This window comes from Bison bison, unplaced genomic scaffold, assembly GCF_000754665.1.
Source record: "Bison bison bison isolate TAMUID 2011002044 unplaced genomic scaffold, Bison_UMD1.0 scf7180017864297, whole genome shotgun sequence".
Lineage (NCBI taxonomy): Eukaryota > Metazoa > Chordata > Mammalia > Artiodactyla > Bovidae > Bison > Bison bison.
This window is the reverse complement of record NW_011494869.1, coordinates 7,849,141-7,863,925: the sequence shown is the minus strand read 5'-3', so window position 1 is coordinate 7,863,925 and position 14,785 is coordinate 7,849,141.

Sequence of the window (14,785 nt, the reverse complement as noted above, 5' to 3'; positions counted from 1 at the left end):
GTTCTCCATGGACAGAATAAATACGACTTCCCTTCCCTTTATCCCCCTGCCTGGAAATCTAGTTCCTTCTCAGTCACCAAGTAGCAAGCCTGCCTCTCCTGCCTGGGCTGTGCAGGTACAGAAAGAAGGGGCACTCTATCAGTTTTTAAAACTTTTTTTATCAAACTATATCAAGCATACATTAAAATGCACACAAGTGTGCTGTCCAGTAAAATTTTACAAAATGTACCTGTGTACCCAGCACTCAGCTCAAGAAACAGCATTACCAACATGCCTGGAGCCCCCTCCCAGCCAATGTCTTTCCGAAGGCAAACACTGCCCAGACTTATAATACCATAGATGTGCTTTTCCTGTTTTGGAACTCATATAAATAGAATCATTCAGTGTCTGGCTTCCTTCACTCAACCCTGTGTGTGTGAGTTGCCCATACATAGCTTGCGGTTGAAGTGTGTTCATCTTCATTGCAGAATTCTGTCGTGTGGCTATACCACAACTTAAGTCTCCTGCAGATGGGCAGATCTGTCCATTCTTGGTCAGGAAAATAAAGACAATCACACGTTGCACATGGGTATTTTTAACTTAGCTAACTCTTAATGATTTAAGTGCCTGCATTCAGAAGATGCCAGTGCTATTTTATTTGCCAGTTATTCCTAAACTTTTAATTCTGACATCTGAAAACTATCAGTCTGGCAGCTGACATTACTTGGATCAATAAAATCTATTTTTTGTAACCAAACATGGCTCAGTCCTGTAGCCAAGCGACCAAAAGACATATAGGAAAAAAATGTAAGAATTTGGCTCACTCTTTTTCAATTAGACTCAATACTTATAGACAACATTTACTGAAACATTATTGTGAGTTACAAACTGCACTAAATATTTTGCCTGTATTATTTCTTTCAACCCTGACAAACACCTCAACAGGACCTTACAGCTTTGTCCTAAGCACCTAGCATAGGATCTAAGAAACCACACCCTAAAAAAGTGCTTATTAAATAAGGCAATGAATGAATAATAGCAGATACCATTCATAGGGCTCAAAGTATATGCCAGGAACTGTGCCAACTGCCTACATTCATTATCATATTTAGTCTTCTCAACACACCTGAGATAACCTAGGAGACAACTTTGGAGGTGCTGCCCACCTCACAAGTCTCCACTCTCTCTGAAAATCACCCCCTGCTTCAGGCAGGGTCTTGGTCGACAACCAGACTAGGGACCAACCGCACCAAGCAGACCACCCACAGCTATCAGCCTGCCACAGCAGAAGGCCCCGCACCTAGAGTAATCAGCTCTGTGCCCAGAGGGCAGTGTGCTAATGGGACACACAGGACGTCTTGTACAAAAGGCCACTTCACCAACGTCAGGAAGCATAGCCAACTACAGACACACAGAAGTAAAAACAGCAGCTTAGGCAACATGAGCTGACAGAGGAACATGTCCCACAGGAAGGAACAATAAAACCTCAGGAGAAGAACCAAGTGAGGTAGAGACAGGCAACCTGTCCAATAAAGAGTTCAAGGTAATGATCATTAAGATGATCAAAGAACTCAGGAAAAGAGTGGACAATAAACAGAGTGAGAAGCTAGAAGTTTTTAACAGAGTTAGAAAATATATAAAGAAGAACTAAAGAGAGATGAAGAATATAATAATTGAAACGAAAAATACACTAGATGGTATCAACAGTACATTAAATTATACTGAGGAATGAATCCGTGAGCTGGACAAAAATGGAAATCACTGAAGCTGAACAGGAAAAAAAAAAAAGGACAAAAATCAATGAGGACAGTTTAAGAGACCTCTGGGACAACATCAGGCACACTAACACTCATATCGTAAGAGCCTGAAAGAGAAGACAGAAAGAACCAGGCAGAGAACATATCTGAAGACATAATACCTGAAAACTTCCCTAACCAAGGAAAGGAAACAGACATCCAGATTTAGGAAGCACGGTGTCCCAAATAGGATGAGCCCAAAGAAAACCGCACCAAGACACACTGTAATTAAAGTGGTAAAAATGTTTTAAAAAGAGAAAATACTAAAAGGTCACAAGGGCATGATATACTTAGAGTGATAAAAGGGGGAAACATACCACCTAGAAAACTGGACCCAGCATGGCTTTCATTCAGGTTTGATGGAGAGATCAAGTTTTACATACAGCCAAAAGCTGAAGGAGTTTACCACCACCAAACCAGCTTTACAAGAAACGTTAAAGGGATTTCTAACTGAAAAAGAAAAGGCCACAACCAGAAACATGAAAATTATAAAAGGAAAAAGCTCATCAGTAAAGGCAAATATACAGCAAAGGCAGTAAATCAACCATGTACAAAGCTGTGGTCCTAGTGTAATTAGATTAACTAGTTTTCTGTGAGTATGGTTTCAGTGTGTCTGCCCTCTGATGCCCTCTTGCAACACCTACCATCTTACTTGGGTTTCTCTTACCTTGGGCATGGGTATCTCTTCACGGCTGCTCCAGCAAAGCACAGCCAATGCTCCTTACCTTGGACGAGGGGTATCTCCTCACCACCGCCCTTCCTGACCTTCAACATGGGATAGCTCCTCTAGGTCCTCCTGTGCCCGCTCAGCCACGGCATGGGGTAGCTCCTCCCGCCGCCGCCCCTGGCCTCGGGCTTAAGGGCGTGGGGTATCTCCTCTCAGCCACCCCCCCGACCTCGGACATGGGGTAGCTCCTCTCGGCCATTCCTGCGCCGTCGCAGTCTGACACTCTCGGCCGCTGCCCCTGACCTCGGACACGGGGTAACTCCTCTCGTCGCTGCCCCTGACCTCGGACGCTGGGGATCTCCTCTTGGCCGCTCCCCCTGGCCTCGGGCGTGGGGTTGCTCCTCCCAGCCGCCGCCCCTGGCCTCAGGCATGGGGGCGTGGGGTAGCTCCTCCCGCCCACCGCCCCTGGCCTCGGGCTTAAGGGCATGGGGTATCTCCTCTCAGCCGCCCCCCCTGACCTCGGACGTGGGGTAACTCCTCTTGGCCACCGCCCTTAGGGCATGGGGTCCTTGCGGCTTCTGCCCCTGACCTCGGACGTGGGGTAGCTCCTCTCCGGCTGCGCTTAGCGCACCCATTGCAGCCGCCTGCCCTGTAGCACACCCATTGGCATCACTGACTCGATGGACATGAGTCTGAGTGAACTCCGGAAGTTGGTGATGGACAGGGAGGCCTGGCGTGCTGCAGTTCGTGGGGTCGCAAAGAGTCGGACACGACTGAGCTACTGATCTGATCTGATCTGTACAAAGCTAGTGAGAAGGCTAAAAGGCAAAAATAGCAAAATCATCTATAGCTACAATAACCAGCTAAGGGATACACAAAACAAAAAGATGTAAAATACGATGTCAAAAACAGTAATCATGAGGGGAGGAGAGTTTAAAAATTCAGGGATGTTAAAATGCATTTGAAATTCGGAGATCAGCATCTTAAAACAATCATAGGTAGATAGATAGATAGAACTCATGGTAACCACAGACTAAAAATCTATAAGAAATACACATACCAAAAAAAAGAGAGATAGAGAGAAAGGAATCCAAAGAAAGAAAAGAAAGTCTCGCTCAGTTGTATCTGATTTGTTGGGATCCCATAGATTGTAGCTTGCCCCACTACTCTGTCCATGGAATTCTCCAGGCAAGAGTACTGGAGGGGGTTGTCATTTCCTTCTCCAGGGGATCTTCCCTACCCTGGGTCTCCTGAATTGCAGGCAGATTCTTTATCAACTGAGCCACTAAGGAAGCCAAAGGAATCCAAACATAACACTAAAGATAGTCATTAATTCACAAGGAAAGAGAACAAAAGAAGAAAAACTCAACAAAAAAGAACCTACAGAAACAAGCCCAAAACAGTGAAAAAAATGGCAATAAGAATATTACCTATCAATGACTTCTTTAAATGTAAATGGGCTAAATGCTGTAATCAAAAGACACAGATCGGCTGAATGAATACAAAAACAAGACCCATATATATGGTGGTTATAAGAGAATCACTTCAGATCTTAAGACACATACAGACTAAAAGTGAGGGAATGGAAAAAGGTATTCTATGCAAACGGAAGTCAAAAGAAAGCCAGGGTAGCAATACTTGTATCAGACAAAATAGACTTTAAAACAAAGACTGTAACAAGAGATAAAGAAGGACATTACAAAATGATCCAAGGATCAATCTGAGAAAAAGATACAACAATTGTAAATATATATGCATCCAACACAGGAGCACATCAGAAAGAATAAAATCAGATCAGATCAGATTAGTCACTCAGTCATGTCCGACTCTTTGCGACCCCATGAATCGCAGCACGCCAGGCCTCCCTGTCCATCACCAACTCCTGGAGTTCACCCAGACTCACGTCCATCGAGTCAGTGATGCCATCCAGCCATCTCATCCTCTGTCATCCCCTTCTCCTCCTGCCCCCAATCCCTCCCAGCATCAGAGTCTTTTCTAATGAGTCAACTCTTCGCATGAGGTGGCCAAAGTACTGGAGTTTCAGCTTTAGCATCATTCCTTCCAAAGAAATCCCAGGGCTGATCTCCTTCAGAATGGACTGGTTGGATCTCCTTGCAGTCCAAGGGACTCTCCCAAAAAAGATGTCCTTTTCATTATAGGGGACTGGAATGCAAAAGTAGGAAGTCAAGAAACACCTGGAGTAACAGGCAAATTTGGCCTTGGAATATGGAATGAAGCAGGGCAAAGACTAATAGAGTTTTGCCAAGAAAATGCACTGGTCATAACAAACACCCTCTTCCAACAACACAAGAGAAGACTCTATACATGGACATCACCAGATGGTCAACACCGAAATCAGATTGATTATATTCTTTGCAGCCAAAGATGGAGAAGCTCTATACAGTCAGCAAAAACAAGACCAGGAGCTGACTGTGGCTCAGACCATGAACTCCTTATTGCCAAATTCAGACTTAAATTGAAGAAAGTAGGGAAAACCACTAGACCATTCAGATATGACCTAAATCAAATCCCTTATGATTATACAGTGGAAGTGAGAAATAGATTTAAGGGCCTAGATCTGATAGATAGCCTGATGAGCTATGGAATGAGGTTCGTGACATTGTACAGGAGACAGGGATCAAGACCATTCCCATAGAAAAGAATAAAATACCTAGGAATAAATATAACTAAACGGAGAAGGCAATGGCACCCCCACTCCAGTACTCTTGCCTGGAAAATTCCATGGACGGTGGAGCCTGGAAGGCTGCAGTCCATGGGGTTGCTGAGGGTCGGACACGACTGAGCGACTTCGCTTTCACTTTCCACTTTCATGCATTGGAGAAGGAAATGGCAACCCACTCCAGTGTTCTTGCCTGGAGAATCCCAGGGATGGCGGAGCCTGGTGGGCTGCCATCTGTGGGATCGCACAGAGTCGGACACGACTGCAGCGACTTAGCAGCAAATATAACTAAAAAGATAAAAGACACGTCTTTCATTCGTGCTCAGTCATGTCCAACTCTTGAGACCCCACAGACTGTAGTCTGCCAGACTCCTCTGTCTGTGGAATTTCCCAGGCAAGAATACTGGAGTGAGTTGCCATTTTCTCCTCCAGGGGATCTTCCCGACCCAGGGACTGAACCTGTGTCTCCTGCTTGGTAGGTGGATTCTCTACCACTGAGCCACCTGGGAAGTCCCAAAGGATATATACTCAGAAACTAAAAGACACTGTGGATAGAAACTGAAGACTACACAGACAGAAAGATGGGAATCCATCTTCATGGACTGGAAGAATGTTGTTAAAATGACCATATTACCCAAGGCAACTTACAGATTCAGTGCAATCTCTATCAAAATACCAAAGGCATTTTTCACAGAAGTGGAACAAATAATCTTAAAATTTATATAGAAACACAAAAGATACAGAATAGCCAAAATCATCTTGAGAAAGAAGAATAGAGTTGGAGGTATCACATTTCCTGACTTCAGACTGTATGATAATCAAAACAGTATGGTACGGACACAAGAAACAGACACACAGAGGAATGGATCAAAATAGAGGCCCCAGAAATAACCCCCACACTTATGGTCAATTAATCTACAACAAAGGAGGCAAAAATATACAATGGGGAAAATACAGTGTCTTCAGTACTGGTGCTGGGGACACTGGAGAGCTACACGTGAAAGAACGAAAATATCGTCTCATACTATATACAAAAATAAACCCAAAATATATTAAAGACCTAAATGTAAGGCTGGGAACCATAAGACTCACAGAAGAAATCATCTGCAGAACACTCTTTGATACAAATTACAGCAAAAAAAACTTTGGACCTGAGTCATAAGGCAAAAGAAATAAAAGGAAAAAATAAACAAATGGGATCTAATTAAACTTAAAAGCTTTTGCATAACACAGGAAACCTCAACAAAATACAAAGACAACCAATGGAAAGGAAAAACATATTTGATGGGAGAAAACACTGGTCAAACGATAATGACCAATACGGGCTTAATATTCAGAATATATATGCAGCTCATACAATTCAATATAAAAAACAATTAAAAATGCACAGAAGACTTGAATAGACATTTTTCCAAAGAAGACATACAGATGTGCTGCTGCTGCTGCTGCTAAGTCGAGTCAGTCGTGTCCGACTCTGTGCGATCCCATAGACGGCAGCCCACCAGTCTCCTCTGTCCCTGGGATTCTCCAGGCAAGAACACTGGAGTGGGACAGATGTGCTAGCAGTCACCAAAATAGATGCTCAATGTTATTAGTTATCAGAGAAACGCAAATCAAAGCCACAATGAGATATTCCCTCACACCTGTCAGAATGGCCATCACCAAAAAGACCACAAATAACAAATGTTGGTAAGGATGTGGACAAAAGGGAATCTGAGTTCACTGTTGGTGGGAATGTAAACTGAAGCCACTACTGAAAACAGTATGGAGGGTTCTTTAAAAACTAAAAATAAAACTACTATATGATCCAGCAATTCCACTCCTGGATATATATCCGAAGAAAACAAAAACATTAATTCCAAAAGGTACATACACCCCAATGTTCACGGAGGCACTGTTTACTATAGTCAAGATACGGAAGCAACCTAAGTGTCCATCAACAGCTGAATAGATGGAGAAGACGTGCTTCATAGACACAATGGAATATTACTCAACCATAAAAAGAAGAAAATTCTGCCATTTGCAACAGCATGGATCAACCTGGATGATACTGTGTTTAGTAAAGTAAGTCAGAGAAAGAAAAATACTGTATGTTATCATTCATTTGTGGGATCTTAAAAATAAAAACAAATGGAAGAATGTAACAAAACATAAACAGACTCACAGGTAATTGAGGACAAACTAGTGGTGACTAGTGAGGACAGGAGAAGGGAGAAGGAACAATATACAGGTAGAAGATTAAGAGGAACAAACTACTATGTTTAAAGTAAGTAAACTATGAGGATATCTTGTACAGCAAATGCAATACAGTCAATTTTTGTAATAACTTCAAAAGGAGTATAAACTATAAAAATGTTGAATCACTATGCTGTTCACCTGAAACTAACATATTAACAACACTGTAAATCAACTGTACCTCAATAAACAAAAAACTATCCCCTGCTTATGCATATGTCCACCAGCTGCCACATCTGTGCTACATGCTCCCTCCCCAACCCCATCACAGCTGACTAGATCAGATGTGAACACCTAATACAACTCAGCCAACCAGATTATCTCTTGGGTATTTGGACTTTCATCTGAAAGAGGGTCAGTCAGATCTGCTTGCAGTTAAAATGAGCTGCTCTGAACTCACTCCTAAGCTGCAGTGTGGATTTTTTATACGGAATAATGGAGAAAGAGGGTCTGCAAGGTGAGAAAAATTAGGACAGTGAGCAGACAGATGCAGAGACAAAGAGGCAAAGACTCATCAAGGTTCCCATCCACTTCTCTAGTCTCCACTCCATTCCACTCAAAAAGCCCAGACTTGGGTTCTAGTAAATTTCCTTTCTGGCTTAAAATGACTCAAGTTGGTTCTCATCAGTTGTATTAGTTGCTACCTAAAAAAATCCAGACTAAGATAAGATAAATATTATTTTTCCCTTACTACATATGAAGAAATTGAAGCTCAGAGGAAATGAAGTGACTTCCCTAAGGACACAATCCAGTGAATGGTAAAGACACAAACCCAAGTCCACCCAATTCTGCAACCTGAGCTGTTTCTCATTCCCTATGCTGGTGTTTCTTGGCCCAAATCAACGGGACCCCCAGAACAGTCTTTCATCCCACTGTCAAGTTTTTTGAGGGCTAAGGCCATGTCTGACTCCCAGTAGTAGCTCTGCTGCTGCTGCTGCTGCTGCTAAGTCACTTCAGTCGTGTCCGACTCTGTGCGACCCCATAGACGGCAGCCCACCAGGCTCCCCCGTCCCTGGGATTCTCCAGGCAAGAACACTGGAGTGGGTTGCCATTTCCTTCTCCAATGCATGAAAGCGAAAAGTCAAAGTGAAGTCGCTCAGTCGTGTCTGACTCTTCGCGACCCCATGGACTGCAGCCTACCAGGCTCCTCCATCCATGGGATTTTCCAGGCAAGAGTACTGGAGTGGGGTGCCATCGCTTTCTCCAAGTAGTAGCTCTACTTGGGCTAAACACTGTCAGGTGTCACTAGCAAGCCTGGTGGGATGGAGATTTCATGGGACCAGAGGAAACATCATGGTGTGACTGATGGGAAGTTAATAGATTTTGTGGATGTAAATTGTAGAGGCAAAAAAGAGAGGCATGGAACTGAGATCCTAGTAACCTTGACAGATCAGCCAGTGAGCAATTCACAAAAGTCCATGGCAGCTCTAAAGCTGGAGTTGGACTACATTAAGACTGGTGGGGAGTTATGCATGCCACCCTCGAAAATGCAGAACATCTAAATCTTCCTCATGCCACAAGCCTCAGCCTGGCTACCTTGACTTCAGCCTTGGCAGAGTAAGTGGAATGAGAATCAGGTTTGGGGCCAGGCCAAACATGGTGGTTAGGCCAACCTCGAGGGCTGGATCAAGAGCCCATCATGGGCAAAGTCCTCATTCTACACAGACTGGACCATCTGATGTCCTGAGCACAAATTACAGCAAAAAAATCACACATACCCAACCCCATCTTCTACAAGGTAGCCAGAGAGATCTTTTTAAAACACATACCTGACAATTTCACTCCCTCCATAAAGCTCTTACATGCCCCCCAAGGACCTCAGCCTGTTATTCAAGGCATTAGTCTGTCATCCAAGGCCTTTATTACCTGCTGCAGTATAACGAGAAATATATTTGGTCTCTATCCTGGCTTCCTGGCACAGAGCAAGTGAAAACCACATAATTTCTTGAATGTGAAGGGTGATATGAGCATGTTTTGTTACAATACTTGGTTTTTATATAGAACCCCTAAGACTCTTGAAATTTCCTAAATGATAGGAGTGTCTTTTACTAATCATACTAAGCCTTTAGATCACACCTGAGATTTTGCTAGTAGGGTGACTTCGAGTATGGCCCTAACACAGCTCAGGATGGCTAGGGCACCAGAAATATCAAGTGATTACAGGGATGGAACTTCCAGCCCTACTCACTGTCCTATAGGAAGGGGATGGAGTGGATGGGGGCTGGAGATTCAGCTGAATAACAATGAGACTTGATGAACTTCCTGGTGGGCAAACACACAAAGGTGCAGGGAGGTGGTACCCCAGAGAGCTTACAGGGGTTTCACACACCACTCCACACCTTCACACCTTCACACCTTGCCCTACACATCTCTCCCTTTGGCTGTTCCTGAGTTGTATATTCTGTAAGAAACTGATAAACCTAAGTAAAGTGTTTCCCTGAGCTCTTCAAGCCATTCTCGCAAACTACTGAACCCAAGGAAAGGATCATGGGAACTTTATCTTTATAATCAAAGGGTAGTTTTGCAACTGATAACTAAAGTGGGGAGCAGTCTTACTGTGCTGTGCCTTTAAGATATGGGATCTGTGCTAACTCTGGGGAGTTGAAGAATTGAACCAAGTTGTTGGATATCCACTTGATGTCTGGAGAGTTGGAGAATCAATTTTCGGTGTGGGAAACACTCCAGACCTGCATTCCAATCTTCTCAAATAGTACATGAGTCATTCACACTCAACTGTGCTCCCAATATTCCAAATTACCTGTGTTTCTTGAATTACCTTGGTCTCTTGACAGCTATACCACCATTGCACACGCAAGCTACTCTCTCTCCTGGAACATCACCCAACCCTGTCCATCTTGCAAAATCTTAATTAAACTTTAAGCTCAATTCAAAGAGCACAGTGCAGGCATTTCTAACTTCCTCACATTGGGTTAAATGCCCTTTCTCTAGGCACATGTGGCACAGAAAATATATTGTTCTGTGACCACTGCCCTGCCTCTCCTGATGGATTGTAGGCTCCTTAAGAGCAGGGAACTGGTTTTCTATATTATTTGTTTCAACATGTTGGGCCTGGAGGAGGCAACAGTAAGTATGGATGGATGGGTGCAAATGAGGTAAACAGATGAATAGATAGATGAATAAATAGAGTCTGTGAGAATAAATGGATGGGTAAATGGACATGAGGAAAAATAAGTGCGTGTGTGGGAGGTGGATTGATGACAGGAAGGTTAGATGGATGGATAGATGTCAAAGATTTCATTTAACTCATGAATACACGTCAATGATTTTATTTAACTCATTAACTAATGAGGGAACCAGTAAGACATGATACACAATTTAAAGTCAAATCTAAAGTGCAGCCACAGCTACAGCTTTTAGCCCACCCACTCCCAACAAGATACCAACTGGCCTCACCTAAAGAACCTTCACTTGCATCACATGGGCCACAATAGTTTTCATCACAATCAGTTTTCTACTATTTTCAAAATAACAAAACAGCTCAGAGACCATGAAAACTACAAATTCCTACAGAAACATAACCATGTAACAGGTTAACACCCAAAAGTCAATGAGAAGGACATCTGGTAATCTTTTCTGCCTATTTCAAAGTGTCTCATCATCTTACCTGGCATGGCTTAACCAGGTGTGCATCTCTGGAAAACCACTTCATTTCAGAGGGCCTCAGTCTCCTCATCAGCAAAGTGGGATGAGAGCACAAACCCCTCCATGCTTTTAGCAGAGAACAGCTTCAGAAGGTCTTGCTCTAGGTTTAATAGGTATTTCTCCACCTTCTGAGCTTCCTCCCTCTATCTACTTCAGCACCACCTCTGAGCCTATTGGCCTTAGGAGGGCCCTGCCACTGTCCCCACACCTCAACAAGCATGAACCAAGGCCTCTTACTTCATCTCTCCTTAACACTACCAAGACATGTTCAGGGGATGGATGGGTAGATGGACTGGAAGACAGGAGTCAGGAGAGGTGGAACAGTGAGAGGGCAGATGGGCAAACGAGGGCATCAACAGATGACCGCAGGATGGGAGAAAGAACACATGAATTCATGGGAGGATAGATGAGTGGATGGATAGATGGATGAATCAATCAATTCTAATGCCTGCACATCTAAGTCTTTAGGATATCCTTCCATCTGGACTCCTCTCAGAGTTCTGCTGCATGCCAGCAACTACTGAAATTCAACATGTATAAAATCAAACTCATATTATTCTTCCCCAAACTTGATTCCCTTCCAGTGTTCCACTCCTCAGTGAATCTATCGACCCTGCTGCACCAAACAGAAATCTAGGCATCATCCTGACTCCACCTGCTCCCTCAACCCCCACACCCAAGACATCACCAAGTCTTACTGATTTTACCTTCCATATCTATCTCCAACCCATCTATCTCTCTCCACCTCCAGGGGCACCATCACTCCTCTCCTGGGCTAGTGTGATCACCACTTCTCAGCCTCCTTGCCTCCATTCTGTCGTGCCCCCAACCGTCTCAGCACTACCAGTAAAACTCTTCTCAAAACGCAGGGCTGATTATGCTACCACCACTCATCCAAGCAGAGACATCACTTTGCCGACAAGGGTCTGCCTAATCAAAGCTATGGTTTTTCCAGTAGTCATGTACATATGTGAGAGAGCTGGACCATAAAAAAGCCTGAGCACCAAAGATTGATGTTTTTGAATTGTGGCGCTAGAGAAGACTCTTGAGAATCCCTCAGACTGCAAGGAGATCAAAACAGTCAATCTTAAAGGAAATCAACCCTGAATATTCATTAAAGGACTGATGCTGAAGCTCCAATACTTTGCCCACCTGATGCAAAGAGCCAACTCACTGGAAAAGATCTGAATGCTGGAAAAGATTGAGGGCAGGAGCAGAAGGGCCCAACAGAGGATGAGACGGTTGGATGGCATCACCAACTCAATGGACATGAGTTTGAGCAAACTCCAGAAGGCAGGGAAAGACAGGGAAGGGAAGCCTGGCATGCTACAGTCCATGGGGTCGCAAAGAGTCAGACACGATTTAGTGACTGAACAACCACAACAATAAGTCCAATGTTGTTTAAAACACTCTTATGCCCTCCACAGCTCTCAAGATCAAAAGCAGTCCTGGCCCCAGCCCGCTTCTCCTGTCTCCTGACAAGGTCAGACCTCTTATAACACTCACTCACATGCTTCCCAAACTTGTGGCATGTCTCATGGTGGCAAGTTTACATTTATCTGCCACTCCTTGGTTGATGTCTGACACCTCCTCTACACAGTGAGCCCCACAAAGGAGAGACCATGACTATTCTGGCTTTGTCTTGGGATCAAGCAGATCGTGTGTAAATCTGGGTTCTGCCTCTAATTAGCCATGTGACAATGAGCAAGTTATTCAGCCTCCATAAACTCCTTGCTGCACAAAGAAAAATAGAGAAAGTTATCACCCCCTCTACAGGATACCATGAGGATGGAAATAAACAATGCACGTAGAGTGGTTGACAGAGGGTCTGGTCGCTGGGAGGACACATCATGACTGGTTGGAAACAGCGGCAGAAAGGTTTGCATACAGACCCTGCTCACCTCTCAACCAGCTGACCCTGAAATAAACCCTGTCCCGAATACAGATCTTCAAGCAGGCCCAGAAGTAGGCTCCCCTAGGTAGGCCTCTAGGGACCTCTCCCAGGGTCCTGAAAGGGTGGCCTCCCTGCTAACAGGGGACAGTGAGGGGCAGCCTGCCCCAGCCGTCCACCTGGAGAAAGGCGTAGGGGCCAGAAGGGTTTAGGAACCCTGAGGCCAGCCCTCTTAATAGGTCCATTTCGTCAAGTCCCCTCCTCCCTCAAGAGTCACAGTGGCTCCCCGCTGCCTAGAGCATCAGAGGCAGCCTCCTTTACCTGGAATCTCATCTCCATTCTCCATCTGGCACCTGGCTCCCCAGAGCCCACCCTTCATCCAGAAAGGCCTCCATACCCCTTCCCAACTGCAGGCCCTGCCACCCCGCATTTTGGAAAGCCTTCAGTCTTCAGGTGTTCCTCTCTAAATCCTTCCCCACCCCTCATACTCCATCTTCCAGAAAGCCCTCTAACACTCACCCAGCCCACACTAACTTCCTTCTCTTCTGAGGGCCTTGGGTCTGAAATCTCCAAAGAAAGGCTAAGCTCTGATGTAAAACAGACCCATCTGGATACAGTTGCAAGCTTACTACTGTTTGCATTTCTTAAAAAATAAAATCATGACTGTTATACAAATATAAAATGAACTGCACCCATCAAAGATTTCATTTTTAACTCATTAATTAACGAGGGAAAAATAAGACATTTTACACAATTTAAAGGAAAATCTGAAGCACAGCCACAAGCATCGCTTAGCCTCCTCTCACAAGATCTCCATTGACCTCACCTGATAAAATGTATTTGCATCTCAAGAGACAGCAACAGTTTCCCATCAGAGTCAGGTTCCTACAACTTCCAAAGTAATTAAACAGCTCAGAGACCATGAAAGCTACAAATTCCTATTGCTGTTTGTTGTTGTTTAGTCGCTAAGTCTTTGTGTTCCCATGGGCTAGCCCACCAGGCTCCTCTGTCCATGGGATTTTCCGGACAAGAATATAGGAGCAGGTGGCTATTTCCTTCTCCAGGGGACCTTCCCAAGCCAGGGATCAAACCCACATTTCCTCCTCGGCGGGTGGATTCTTCACCACTGAGCCACCAGGGAAGCCCTAGAGAAACAGACAATCATGTTCCAGGTAACACCTAAGAGTCAATTAGAAGGACACCTGGTGATCTTTTCTGCTGTTTTAAAGTGTCTCATCATCTTACCTGGCACGGCTTAACCAAGTGTGCATCTCTGGAAAATCACTTACATTTGGTGGTTCTCAGTCTCTTCACCCGTAAAGTGGAGTGTGAGCACAAAACCCTCCATGCTCTCAGCAGAGAGCAGCTCCAGGAAGCGCTGCCTAGGGCTCCACGGGTGTTTCTGTGCCCGGCCCCGCCACAGCTTCCACCCTCTGCATTAGCACTTCTGAGCTAGTCAGCCTTGGGGGCGCTGCACTCCTGGGCCTCACACCCCACCAAGCAAGAACCAAGCTCTCTTCTTTTCCTTCATCTCCCTTAACATGTTCAAGGAGACTATGAGCAAAATCAGAGGGAGAGAAAAAGGTCTTTTTAAAGCTGGTGGTGGAGAAGGCAATGGCACCCCACTCCAGTACTCTTGCCTGGAAAATCCCATGGATGGAGGAGCCTGGAAGGCTGCAGGCCATGGGGTCGCTGAGGGTCGGACACGACTGAGCAACTTCGCTTTCACTTTTCACTTTCATGCATTGGAGAAGGAAATGGCAACCCACTCCAGTGTTCTTACCTGGAGAATCCCAGAGATGGGGAAGCCTGGTGGGCTGCTGTCTATGGGGTCGCACAGAGTCAGACACGACTGAAGTGACTTAGCACTTAGC